Source organism: Macaca mulatta, chromosome 2 (genome assembly GCF_049350105.2).
Source record: "Macaca mulatta isolate MMU2019108-1 chromosome 2, T2T-MMU8v2.0, whole genome shotgun sequence".
Classification (NCBI taxonomy): domain Eukaryota; kingdom Metazoa; phylum Chordata; class Mammalia; order Primates; family Cercopithecidae; genus Macaca; species Macaca mulatta.
Window position 1 is genome coordinate 149,825,587 of NC_133407.1, and position 14,573 is coordinate 149,840,159.

Consider the following 14,573-nt stretch of genomic DNA (forward strand, 5'->3'; position numbering starts at 1 on the left):
CGCCATTCTCCTGCCTCAGCCTCCCGAGTAGCTGGGACTACAGGCGCCCACCACCTCGCCCAGCTAGTTTTTTGTATTTTTAGTAGAGACGGGGTTTCACCATATTAGCCAGGATGGTCTCGATCTCCTGACCTCGTGATCCGCCCGTCTCGGCCTCCCAAAGTGCTGGGATTACAGGCTTGAGCCACCGCGCCCGGCCCGCTCCCCTCCTTAGGACTCCATAGTACTTAGATGTCTTGAGGCCCTCCTGCATATTAGTAAAGTGATTTGTCTGAGGCTCCACAGCTAGAAAGGGGCAGAGCCAGGACTCATAACAGTCTTTGAGAAGTGCCTTACCTCTCTATTCCTCAGTTTCTTCATCTGTAACACGGAAACAAGGCAGGCTCCGTGAGTATGTGACTTAGTTTATGCACACTATGCTCTTCAATCACTGTCTTGAAATTCTTAGCAATTTTTAAACAAGGCGGCCAGTATTTTCATTGCGCACTGAGCCCCTCAAATCACATAACCAGTCCTGCAAGAGAAGAAGAATACACCTCCATCTCCCGGAGATGCTGTTTCCCCTTTTCGACCTGCTCTCCACTCTTCTCCACCCACCGTATGGTGCATGAAGCAGGCTTATAAGGGCTACACCGACAGGATCCTTTGTCTTCTGATATGTATAGCTGGGTTCAGCTGATGGGCGGCCCTGGCAGGGGACAGGAGAGCAGGAGGAGTGGGTGCTTGGATCCAAAGGCTGCTCACTCCCCAGGGGAATGTCTTCCCCCTGCTCCTTCCCTGCTGGGTCACAGAAACTGGGCCACATCTCTGCCCCTGCATGGAAGCAACGGCTCCATCCTTGCATGGACACCTGTGTGGAAGCCACAGCTGTGTCAGGCAGCCCTCTCCTAGAGCTATGACCACTCTTGCAATGCTCCAAACATCTCCTTCCCTTGGTCCATCTAAATCCATGGTTGCTGACCTCAGACACCTCATCATCCTCTCGTTAAATGCTTCTCAATTTCCCCCTGTGTATGCATCTTCTATTTCCCACTAGGACCCTGGCTAATGCACTCTCTTGTGGAGTTGATGGGAAGATTAAATAAAATCCCACATGTAGCACACTCAGCACAGTCCCTGGTACATGGTCAGTACTGGGCAGAGGTTCACTGTTACTACAGGTTACCTAGCTCCAAAGGCCCAAAGTTCTGAACCATTATCCTACACTGCCACACCCCTCCCAATACACACATGTGCATGCACACATGCACACACATGCGCCCCACTCTATGACAAACAGGTGGTTTGGTGGAGTGCAAACAACCAAAGACCTGTATCTAGGGAGAGAAGCTTGGAACCTAAATTGTCCCTAAAGACCTCTGGTTTCCATCCCATTGGCTCTGGGCCACTCTCTGACTTTCGTTGGAAATTTCTCTCTCAGGCTTGGTTCTCTGCACCCTTGATTCTCTTCTGGGAACACAGGCTCTACATAACAAGGCAGAAACCAGGACTTGGTTTCTCTCCCTACTTGGATGAGCAAATCACATCACAGTTCTATTGCCCTTTCAAGTAGGTAATTACGGAACTTTGCAAGACCAGGAGGTTTAAAAGGACCTCCATGATGTGGCCAAGATGGTACCAACACCACCAACCAAGGGTGTAAACAGTGATTGATGATGCCACGGCCCAGAGGAGTGCTAAGGACCCTAGGAGGATGGGCTCAGTTCCCTTCCCCAGGGCCCCAGTCCAATAGACTTCTAGACTCCTGAGGCTTGGAGCTACCACAGCCCTTGGGGTGGCCGTGTTGTCCTAGGGCCATGTCTGTCCTGCTCCCCGATGCAACCTTGGACCCTGGCAGACGGGGTGGAGGCTCATAAAAGTATGATGAACAAATGAACGAATGAACACTTGAGTCCATAAGCTAGTTCAGGAGCCAGTGGAGCTCTTCCTGTATCTCAGGCCCAATGTATTTCAAAGTCCCTCCCCGCACCATATATGGCCTGAGGAATCTACAGAAGAATCACCCTGCGATCCCCACACACAAGACACTTTCCTCTTAGTAGTCTTTTGATTCAGCCAAATAAACACTCGCCAGGCCTATGACAGTTCTAGTTGGAAGGAAGAAAATGCTCCACTATTTTCATTAATTCCTCCTCTCCCATGTGGTCCAGGTAGAATTTTGTAGGACAACTGCAAGGACATTTTTAAGAAAACCACAGAGAGAGCTGTTGACTGGAGAAGCTTGGCTGAGCTGGTGGGAAAGGGATGGTGCGTGTTCCCCATGAAGTGCTCCCCCAAGAGTCAACCTGTCTTCGAGTTTGGATTCCCCCAGAAACAGACCTTGAGACAAGCGAGCAGTTAAATTTAGGAGGAAGCACTAGTGGGGCAGGGAGGAGGAGAAGGAGAGGAAGCAAATAGTCTATTTCAGAACAGGTCACAACCGGCAGCAATGGGGTCTTAATCCCTCCTGCGCAGACCACACCTTGGGGCCATCCCACAGAAGGGCAGCAAGCTGGGTACTCATCCTCCCACTTCTGTCCCTCTCCCTCACTGGTCAAGGGCTGCCACCAGGGCTGAGAAGCTCCCGCATGTCCAGCCTCCCCTGCACAGCCAAGAGAAACCCCTTGCGTGGAGGGCTGAAGGGCATTGCAGGGGGAGCTACCCACACCACCATCATCTGATACGCACCATTAATCAATTAATCACCCATCAGCAGGTTGGAGCCTCCCATGATGCGTGTGTGCTTAGGCTGTGCCTGGGGGTCTGCCCTTCATAGCCCCGGCAACAGAGCTGTGAGATTGTGAGAACTGCTGCCTGCATTTTACAGATGAGGAAACGGAGGCATAGAGGTGACTTAACTTTCCCAAGGTCTCATCACTAATAGGCAAATAAAATAAATAAAAATTCCTGCCCTAATATAGCTTCAATTCTAGGGGAAGAAGACAAACAATAAACAAAATTGATAAACAAAATGTGTGGGGTCTTAAAACGCAATAAATGCTGTGGAGAAGGGGCAGGGGACAGGGAATACTGGGATGAGGAGAGAGAGAGAATTCAATAGAATAGAGAATTCAAAAAAGACTTCCCAGGCCGGGCGTGGTGGCTCACGCCTGTAATCCCAGCACTTTGGGAGGCCGAGGTGGGCGGATCACAAGGTCAGATCGAGACCACGGTGAAACCCCGTCTCTACTAAAAATACAAAAAATTAGCCGGGGGCGGTGGCGGGCGCCTGTAGTTCCAGCTACTCAGGAGGCTGAGGCAGGAGAATGGCGTAAACCCCGGAGGCGGAGCTTGCAGTGAGCCGAGATCGCGCCACTGCACTCCAGCCAGTGGGACAGAGCGAGAGTCCGTCTAAAAAAAAAAAAAAAAAAGAGTTCCCAGAGATGACAGCATTGAAGCCAAGACTCGAAGGAGGTGAGAGGAGAAGGGATCCATGTGGCTATCTGAGGTCACCGAGTCCTAGGTAGAGGGAACAGCAAGTACGAAATGCTGAAGCAAGAGTCTTCCCAGGGCTGGGCATGGTGGCCTACGCCTGTAATCCTAGCATTTTGGGAGGCCAAGGCTGGCAGATTGCTTGAGACCAGCCTGCCCAACATGGTGAAATTGCATCTCTACTAAAAAGAGCAAAATTAGCCGGGTGTGGTAGTGCACACCTGTGATCCTAAGGAGCTACTAAGGAGGCTGAGACACAAGAATTGCTTGAACCCAGGAGATGGAGGTTGCAGTGAGCTGAGATCATGCCACCGCACTCCATCCTGGGCAACAGAGCAAGAATCTGTCTCAAAAAAAAAAAAAAAAAAAAGTCTGCCCCCAGGGTGTCCAGAACAGGACTGTGTGGCTGAGACTAGGAGCTGGTCATCTCAGGGGATGGGAGCTGGGTCATACAGGTCACTGCAGGGACTCTGATTTCTACTCTGAGTGAGGTGGCTTTGGAGCAGAGGAGCAACGTGGTCTGACTTGCGTTGAACAGAGTCACTCTGACTACCAGGTTGAGAGGAAAATAAAGTAATAGTGAATGAATGAATGAGCAAGTGAATGAAAGAATCAATGAGTGTCCTTGTACCTTCTCACAGATGAGTCTGAGCCACTTACTTTAATGGGGAGACAAGGGGCAAGAGTTTAAAGGGAAGCTGGTGAAGCCCACACTGCAAAGAGTGGAATTCAAGCCCAGGAGACAGCAGCTGGGCCTGGCGGGAGATGCTGGTCTTGGCTGTGTCTGCAGCTGCCCCTCCACCCCTGTGTTCCCACCCTGCCAGCACAGCCCCAGGGAGCAGCTGTGATCACAGACATGAAAGCAAGCCCTGTGCAGAAGATGATCAGAAGCCTTGTGACAACAGTTGTCCCTCAGAGTGCTGCTTTCAAGAGGCCTTGGGCCATCCTGGGGAGTCCTTCTCATCGTCCTCCAGCCCCTGGGCTGCAGAGCCCAGGCCATGACACTCTTACTCAAAAACAGCACACAGTTTCTGAAATAATAACACAGAGATGAAGGCTCCCCTGCTCTGGAGTGGGAGAGACTCACAGCTGCCTATGAAGACACCTTAGGGGTACTGGTCAAAAATGTGGCTGACAGATGCTGAAACCTACCCCCCATCAGAGCATTTTGAATCAAGCATTTTTTTCTCTCTCCTCCTCCTCCTCTCTCTCTCTCTCTGTCTCTCTCTCTCTCTGCCTTTGTGTTGTAAATTGGGAAGTTAGAGAGGAAGGAAGATAGGAGGTGGAAGGAGAGAAAAATGAAGGAAGGGAAGGGAAAAGAAGAAAAGAAATGGCCCTTGTATGAACATCAACTGTGGGCAGGACACATTACTGAATACTTTCTAGTCTATTCATTAGTTCATTTAATTCATACAACAGCCCTATGAAGTAATTCCCATCAATAGGCCTATTTTGCAGACGTGGAAAATGACGCTCAAAAAGGTTAAGTCATCTGCCCAAAGACACAGAGTGGAGAAGTGATGGAGCTGGGGCTGTGTGTTCTAATGCTGATTCTGCCTACATGCAACCGTCTGATGGGGAACATGTTCTGTGCTCCATTTCTTGGCAGAGTCAAGACTGGACACCCTGAGAGAGCTGCATCCCAGGCTCTGCGCCTGGGGGAGTGATGGAGCCTGGTGAGGGAAAGACACCAGGTGAAGGAGCCAGGGCTCTTCCTGTTTTCAGCCCCCTGAGCTCCCCTCTGGTTCAGCCATCTAGCCTCATACAGTTCCATGTGCCCTGGTTTCTCCACTCACCCACCACCCGTGAGCTGGGCCATGCTATGGAACCCAAGAGGACTCAGACCTCAGCCCTGCCCACATGGGGCTTCTAGGCCAGGAGGCACACACAACTGAATCCAGGGTGAATGTTTTCAACTATTCCCAGAAGACATCCCTTCAATCTTCCACAGGGATTTGACTAATTCCATTTATTTCCCACCATTCCCTGCACACCGCTCCATGACATGCTATGTGCCTGACTCTGGAGCCACAATGGTGCATAAGACAAGGTACCTGTCCTCAGGAGCTCTCAGCCAGGCTACCAGGGGAGGCGGATGTGTACACCAACAGATCCGGAACAAGATTATAAGTGCCTCACAGGCAATCTTTTCAGAGTTGAGTGGAAACTCAGAAAGAGTTCACTGTAGAAGGTAGAGTAGACATTAGAGCTGGGTTTTTGAAGCATAATTAGGAGTTTTCTCAAACCAAGAAGACAGGCCTGGGCATTCCAGGTGCAGGGAAGAGCTTGGGCAAAGGCCCAGGGGTCTGAAAGGACATGGTGCATCCCTGGAACTTCCAGGAGGCCACGGGGGAAGGAGGCAGAGTGTGCCCACGTCTCTTCTTTTTTCTTCCTATGCAGTCTCTAAAAATCCCCTCTACTGTTGGAGCAATTCCACTCCACCCTCGATGTGCATCCCTCAAGTGGTAATTAGTCCAGCATTCCCACTGGAGATCTTACCCCTAGTCTCCACAAAAAAGTAGACAGGCATTCATCCAAATAAAACAGGTCTCTCCTTTGGGGGACGTCTGCTGCTGATAGCATATGATTTTCCTCACATTGTTACTCAAAAGACCGGAGAGATTATTTCCTTCCATTGGAGGGCAGGAGTAAGGAGAGAGGCTGCCATTCCAGCGAGGAGGCCGGGTGACTTGACAGTGCTATGGGAGTGGATTGGGGAGCAAGGAAAAGTGATGGGTGAGATGGAGAGAGAGGCTGGATCCAGATGGAGGAGGCCAAGGGACCAGGTTGTGGGCTGCTAGACATCCTGATGGAGTAGGGGGTGCCGTCGGCAGTTTGGCCAGCCTAGGCCCCGGATGGCACAACCAATGGCACCCCAGCCTGGCTTGGGGTGAGCACAGAGTTGGCGTTTGGAGCTGTCAGAAGTGATTAATTCATCAAAAACACAGCACACTGGAAAACTGGCTGTGACTCAATGGCTCATTAATACTCAGACTCTGATCAGCCCGCAGATGCTAATTAAAGCCACTCTGAATAAAGGGCGGCCTCCTGAGAGCTCCAGCATGAACCTTTCCCTCACTGCCCTTGGCAGGGCACCCTCAGAGCCGGGGGGGAGGTGAGCATAGTGGGTGGGCTCTAGGCCGCCAGTGAGGGCAGACTCATTCTTGGTAGCTCTTGAGTGACAGAGCCCAGTGGCATTTGGAGAGGATCTGTTCCAATCTCTGCCATTTTGCAGATGGAGAAACTGAGGCTCAGGGAGGAGCAGGGGCTTTCTCAAGGCCACTTAACAAGAATGTAACCAAGCCTGGGCTCAAATGAGGCCTGAGCCCTTCCTATTCTGTTCCTCTTGACACTGTGCAGGCTGAAGGAAGGACAGGAAGGTGAACACAGTGTAGCCACAGCCCTCAGGTTGAGTACATGTCAATGGGAGGTCATTTCTGGGAGGGTTTCAATCTCACCTTGTTCAATTCCACACCCCAGCCCCCAGCCTAGAACCTGGTACAGAGAAGGTGCTTAACAAAATGCTGAACAAATTTATGCATGAGTGGACTATAACTTATGCCAGAATGTGACCATCAGATACAAAGGTGCTTTAATCAGATACAAAGTGCTCTGTGAGTTTGGAAGAAGAAGAAATCAACGAATGCTTCCTGGAAGAAGAAGCATCAAGTAAAGAGGCACAGACTGACCCTGCCTGAGCCTGCTCTGAGTATCTTCTCATTTCATCCTCACAAAGGCCCTACCATGATTATAGCAATGATTACATCCATTTTACAGATGAGGAAACTGAGGTCCAGTCAAGTGAAGTCCTTTCCCCCAAGGTCCCACAGCCAGAAAGTAAAGGAGTTGGGACTTGGATCCAGGTCTTCCTGGCATCAAAGCCCATCCCTCACCAGTGCCTGGAAGCTCAGCTATAGAAGCCCTGCCAGAGATGAGTCTTCCCAAACTCCCCCAGGACGTGGCGGGATGCCTACATCCCTCCATCCCAAGATCATGCCTGCCCACTCCTGTCATAGGGTCTAGTCAGGTGTGTCTATGGAGGGGATCAGGATGGTATCACCACATCCACATCCAGCACGAGTTTTGCAGCCTGGGAGCCACCCACCAATATCTGTTGAGGGTACTTTAACCCAAACACCTTCATGGAGGGCTGCTGAGGGATTCCATGAACCAGATTCACAAACTGAACACTGGGCATGCAGTGAGTGCCCTCCAGGAGGAGCAAAGGTTGCATTTGGGCTGTTCATTGTTATTCGCATTTGACCAGCCTCCCTTCCTGGATTCAAAGTCATTCTTGTCTCCAGAGAGGGGCAGACCAAGGACAGTCACGGGTCATACAGCCACGGGAGGCGCAAAGCCAAGTTTTCCAACTCCTGACTCCCCAGGAAAGCCTCCTTGTTCTCAGAAAACTGCCCACTCAGCCAAGGTTGAGGTCTGTGTCCTTTGACAACATAAAAGCCCCTTCTGATGAAATGATTCAACTGCATTTCCACCAGGGAGTCAACATCTGCTTCCCACCTCATGCTGTTCCCACCCCTCCCTGGTCCCGATCAGAGGCTGGAGGCACTGCGCATGTCACACTCACCTGGAGCGTGCTAGGGAAAGTGCGTGAGCCCAGGGGAGTGTGTGTGTGTGCCCAGTGTGTGTGTGAGAGTGTGAGGGTGTGTGTGAGCTCAGGGGAATGTGGTTGTGTGTACTTAGTGTGAGCCTGTGTGAGTCCAGCAGGAGTGTGTGTGTGAGCCCAGGGGAAGCATGTGTGTGTGTGCACATGCCCAGTGTGAGTGTACATGAGCGTGTGGATGTGTGTAAAGGATGTGAGACCAATGTGAGTCTGTGGGTGGTGCGTGTGAACCCAGCAGGAGTTGGGGGGTGTAGTTTCAGTCGGCTACGACTGGTGATGCTGCAGTGACAAACAGCCCCAGTCTCCACAGCTCACAGTGGCACAGATTTACTTCTCAGCATCTACCAGTTAATTTGCAGGTCACCTATGGCTCTGCTCTTTCAGCTGCATCCCAGGACCTAGAGGAAATGGGCAGCATCTGGCTGGAATATTGCGGGTCACTGTGGCAGAGGGAAAAGAGCATGAAGGAGCCATGAGCTGGTTTTCAAGGCTCCTGCCCAGAAGCGACACCTCGCTTTTCCACCCTATTCTACGGCCAGAGTGGACACACAGCCGAGCCTGACTACAACAGGATGGGAAGTGGAATCCTCTCTTGGGGAAGGCCAGGAAATACCTGTGAACAAGGACACAGCCTATACCCCTGTGATTCCATGAGGAAAAGCACATGGCTTCCTTGACTTCTCCCTTGCACGTGGGTCCAAGTGAAAAAGAGCCAGCGTGCAAATCTGCCCTTTGGGATGTCTTGCTTCTGAGTGCGAACACATAGAGGCTTTGTGTTTCACACAAAAATGCATGATCACTGTGTGCAAAAGCCTGTGGCCCAATGGGCAGGTGCCAGAGCACGTGTGATGGGAAGAATGTGGGAAGGGAGTGCATGTGTGTATCCTCACCCTCATCGCAGCACTGTCTGAACCCGTCTGTATACACACTGAACGCCCCCCACATTCACACCCGAGCATACGCTCCCTTCCACAAGGAAGAGGCTCTCGCAGATGGGAGGTGAGATGCTCAATTTCCCAGCTGATGATTTAGCAGGTTCATTCACCCCTCATTTGTGGCCATCTGTCACCTTCCACAAGGTGGCTGTCTCCACCTGGCCTGCACACTCTGGCTGCAAAGGAATGGTGGCAGGATGAAAATGCACAGCTTCTGTTCTTAGCTACCAACTCTGAAGATGGGGTCCCCCTCCCAGTTTCAGGACTGTCCTTCTAAGTGCTGCCCTGAGGGTTACGAGCCCCATAGGAGACAGGTCAGCCCTAAGCCTCCCCAGAAGATACATCTCTTAATGCCTCAGACTCCCCCGAATCTCCAGCAACTTTTCTCTCCTCCTAGTCTGTCCCATCTTCCTTAAACGGGCCTCTAGTGGGAAAAAGTCAGCCCCTAATAATCACTGAGAGAATCGCCACTCCTTGGGTGCTGGTCCTTGTGCCAGCACTTGACACGTCTCATTGACCTGTCGAGAAACCCAGCAGACAGGGACTTCTGTTGTTCCCATTTGACAGATGAAGAAACTGAGACTCAGAGAGGTGCCCAACCTCACACAGCCCACTTACAGCTAAACGGGGGCTTGTATCAAGGCCTCCCTGTTCAGCCTTTTTCAATGGGTCCAGGCTGCTCAGGTAACCTCCTCCAGGAAGCTAGCCAGACCAACGGCCTGGAGGGGCTGTGGCAGGACAGGAGCCCTAGATGTGGATGCTGAGGGAGGGAGAGCAGGCAGTCCAGGTCATTGTGTCTTCTCTGGCAACACTCACTCCTCACCCAGGGAGAGACCCTCCCTCAGATAGACCTCCCTTTGGCCCTGACTCCAGCCTCTAACACATCCTTGAAACCAGCCTTCTGAGCTGTGAGTGATTTTGTCAGGTCACATCTCAACCACCGCCTGCCCTGGTGCCCCATCCCCCTTGGGATGAGACTCAGCCTCACACATGCCCTATGAGACCTGTACACCTCTCCAACTCTGGCACCCCATGCTCCCTCCTCTCTTCCTTCCTCACACCTCACACCCGCTGCACTCCTTACTCCCTGGTCCCCTACCAGGAGCCCTTTCCTTCTCCTTCCCACTTTCCCTGTTGAACTCCTGACCAACTCAGCAAAGTCTTCCTACAACAGGGACCCCATAGTTCCCTACCCCACCCAACGGTGGAATAGCACCCCTCACTCCACAAGGCAACTGTATCTCCACTGCTGAATTCTAAGTTCCCTGTTAACTACTGCATCCCCAGCTCATCACTTAACAAAGATCCTTGATCTCCCCCGCCCCAGACCAGGAACTTACTATTTTAGAGGCCAGCGATACAAGTAAACGAAAATGGAAGGCAGGATGGAGAGTGACTCAGGCTGGGCAGCAGCTGTCAGAAAGGTTGTCAGGGAAGGCTGGCAGTGACAAGCGTGCACACCCGAACGATGAAGGGAGCCATCCCATCCGTGCAAAGCTCTGAGAGAAGGACATGGCTGGCAGATGGAGGAATGGGCTTGGCATATTCAGGGCACACTCATGTGGCTGGATTTTGGGCAGCTGGGGGAAGACAGGGTTTCAGCAAGGGAGCAAAGGGTTTCAAGAACGTTTTTATTCCATCTTTGAATACTCCAGGCCACCTCCTCCAGGGAGCCTTCTCTGATTGCCCTTGCTGACCTTTCCCAGCCCTGACCCCTAAGGTAGGTTCCCAAACACCTCTTGGCCCCCTTAAGATGAAGGAGTCTCAGAGGATGGAAAAAGCATTTTACAACACAGCCTTCCTCTGGTCCCAGGCTCCATGGCCAGGAGAGCATCTGCGGGGTTTGGATGGGGTCCCAAATGGGACAGTTGTCCTCTGTGTCAGCTCCAGCTCCAGTTTGCAGGTCCCTCAGGGAGGCAGGCCGGGCCGGCTGGAATGTGAGGCTTGGTTATTTATGGATTTCAATTTCCCCACTCCTGCACCTCCTGGGTGTATCACAGGGAGGCTGCAGAAAAGAATTTTGCCTCAGACTAGCAGAGGGATCCAATTGCCACGTGAATCAAACACCCCTAGGGGACCCATGGACATTTAGGGGTAGCATCTGAGAGATAAAAAGAGACTGCACAAAGGGCTCTAGGCTGGGAGCCAGAAAACCAGGTTTCTAGTCCTGGCTCTGCCCCAACTTTAGGGAAGCCTTTCTCTGGGCCCCAATTTCCACCTTAATAAAGAAAGACATTAATCTAGGTCAGGGATCAATGAGTTTTTTTGGTAAGATGCCATACAGTAAATATTTAGGCTTTGGGGGCCTTATGGTCTCTGACACAACTACTTAATTCTGCTCTACAACCATAGACAGTACGTGAGCAAATGGGCATGGCCGTGTTCCAGTAAAACCTTACTACAAACAGGTGGTAGGCAGAATTTGGCCTATGGGCTGTTGATTGGTTTCCTGTGACCTAGGTGACCCTTCTGATAGGTTGCAAGCAACAAAATCCCAATGCCAACTGCTGTAAGCTAAACATTACCTAGGTCAGAAGGACCAGGTCACATAAAAGTGCCAGGGAGACATCAGGCATGGCTGGATCCAGGGACTCAAATGATATCATTAGGACTCATTAAACACTCTTTTATGGGGGGAAACATGGCTGTCAGCATCAACAGTTCCAGGATCAATTCTGATTGGACCAGCTTGGGTCATGTGCTTCTCCCTGAACCAATCACTGTAGTGGAAGAGAGGATGTGCTCCTGATTGGCCAGGCTTGGGTCATGTGCCCATCACTAGAACTGGAGGTGAGTCCAGCCCCACCTAAACTACATGACCTGGACTGGGTGAAGGGGTGGCACTCCTGAGGAAATTTGGGGTGCTGTTGCTGAAAGAAAGGGCAGTGTACAGGGCTGCACTTGCATATAGTGAACCTTCATGTAAATTAGAACAGCACCCCTCTGGGTGGACGTAGCCCCACACTTTGGCTTGGCCAGTGGAGCACAGACTGGATTTCAGCCCATACTCCCCTCACCCCAGGGTCAGACACCTGTGTGGGGAGTGACATGCGCTCATGGTGTATGGGGTGGCCCTGGAAGTAGATGCCACCAGATGTCCATGTGACCCTTCCAGGTGGACAGTCAGGGATTCCTTGTATGGAGTTTGTCCTCAAAGTTTTTTGTCACAATGTCATTGTTTCTCTCTGGATAATAAATAGTAGCCACATCCTGGATGCCTCTGAGTCCCCAGTCACTCTTCCCATCCAACCCACACCACACACCATCACCAGATTAATTTTCCCAAAGCTTCCAAGTCAATCCCCTGCTCAAAAAACCTACTTAGCTTCCCATTGGCACCAGAACAAGGTCCTCACACCTCAGTCTCATGCTCAAGGTATCCAGTGGTCCTTCCTTAGTTTCTTTTCTCAGGCTCATCTCTTCCACTTTTTTATGCTCGACTGAGTCCAAGACTTGAGTTGGCCCCATCATTCATTAACCATGTGACCTTGAACAAATCCCTGTCCCTCTCTAGGCCCTCAACCTCCTCATCTGTGAATTTGGGGATAACCATTGATGTATCTTGAGACACATGAGTCATTTTTACACTATAAAATATTATACAAACACCAAGTGTTACTATTATATTTCCTCCCCTTGTAACAGAAGCCCTCATAACAGTCATAATTCACATTTCACTAGAGTGTAGGTCCTAGATTGACCTGAAAATTTCACCCAAATATGTCTGGGAAGCCCCAAGAGACATCTCCTAGGTGCTCACCAACCAGCCTGGCAACACCAGTTTCCTGTGCAGCCACCACGCTCTCTCTCTCCAGCATCCACATTTGCAGTCCCTGCTCATGCCTGGGGTCAAGGTGTTGTCCCCAGCTGTCTCTCAAGATGTTGGATTGATGCTGTAGCCAAGCATACCTGGAGACAAGAAAGGGCTCCTCTCTTTCACACCTGTGGGGCTGGGTAGAGTCCCCCGGGCCCAGAGCCTCATGCAGACCCCTGTGGAATAGACCTCTTCAGCTTCCACCATAGCCCCTTCCTCTAACAGCCCAGCCCAGGAGTTCCTGGCCTGCCATGGTGCAAAGAGAACTCAGGAGGTCTGTGAACTTGCATGGGGAAAACATTACAGCTTTATTCTCATCCATTTCCTTACAGTAGGAATAAAGATAGCAAGCCACAATGGTGTTAGCCATACCTATGACTCTGCAGCCAGCAGCAATCACTAATGTTTTCCTATCACCTTGCAGTTGTTACAGCAATCTTTTCAATATTGTTTACATTCATCACGACTTTGAAATCACAGTAGTGACTAGATCCAATGTTAGATCTTGCTTAACTCATTGATGGAATCGTATATATTTGTATGTGTCACAATTTTGATTTTTAAAGTATTTTGATAACCATGTTCCTTTGTCATCCAGTATATTGTATTTTATGCATCTAAATGAATTATTTTCAGAAAGGGCTATATACCAGCATGCTAAAATGGCCCATGGCACCAAAAAACGTCGTTAGATGTCAGGATTCTTACCATCCCAGGCTCTCCTCTGCCTCCTCCTCTTTTCTTCTTCTTCTTCCTCCTCTTCCAAATACATGCAAATAAGGGATGCACACTTCATCAGACAGCCCTAAACCTGTCAGAGCCGCAGCTGCAAGCAGAAGCCAAGTTCATGCCTGGCTCTCTCCCGTCTCCTGTGCCAGCCCCCACCCCACGCCCTCCCGATCCTAGTGCTTTTGAAAGTGAAAAGCAGGCATCTACTGTGCCAATGATAAACAGCCCCTCCCCCACCTCCCCTCAGCCTGCGCCCTCTTCCTCTCTCTGCTCACCTGGGCTCCGGCATCACATTCCCATGTGCCTGGATACAGAGTGTGGTTCTGTAAACAGGGCTGTGGGCTATACCACACTCCCTCCCTCAAAGCACTGACCTTCTCCCGATTGCTGAAGAAAAGGGACTTGTGCATGTGGCCCCCTGGGAACTGAGTCTGACCTAGAAATCATGATGACCGGCAGGCTCACCCCAAAAGAATGAGAGGCATTTATTTCTCTTCTGTTCTCTGAAGAGGAAGAGCTCAGTTGTGTGTTCTGAAGACTGCAGGCTTCCCCATTGTGTCTGAGATGGAAGGAGTCTACTGCGAGGAAAGCAGACCCCAAACCTGCCAGAGAAATGGGGCAGTCGTGTCCAGGCAGACCTGGTTGCAAGCATGACTGCCTCTCTGTGAGATGGAGTATGCAATCTCATGAAGGGACGTCACCCATCTCGGTCCCCATTAGCAGCTGAGATTGTATTAAAAGAGGTGTATCGGCCAGGCACGGTGTCGCATGCCTGTAATCCCAGCACTCTGGGAGGCCGAGGTAGATGGATTACCTAAAGTCAGGAGTTCGAGACCAGCCTGGCCAACATGGTGAAACCCTGTCTCTACTAAAAAAAAAAAAAATACAAAAAATTAGCTGGGCGTGGTGGTGCACGCCTGTAATCCCAGCTACTCGGGAGGCTGAAGCAGAAGTTGCAGTGAATCTGGGAGGCAGAATCTGGGAGATTCTTGAATCTGGGAGGCAGAGGTTGCAGTGAGCTGAGATCACGCCATGGCACTCCAGCCTGGGCAACAAGAGCAAA

The 14,573-nt window shown here is 51.0% G+C and overlaps 1 long non-coding RNA gene across 1 annotated transcript; it reads right to left on the reverse strand.

Moving 5' to 3' along the window:
* Positions 1–428: 428 nt before the first annotated feature.
* On the reverse strand, positions 429–13,888 carry LOC144339278 (uncharacterized). The gene is made up of 3 exons (XR_013414123.1): positions 13,786–13,888; positions 13,490–13,607; positions 429–514 (listed from the first exon to the last, which is right to left on the reverse strand). It is a non-coding gene; the product is annotated as an uncharacterized LOC144339278 (long non-coding RNA).
* Between the last annotated feature and the right edge of the window lie 685 nt (positions 13,889–14,573).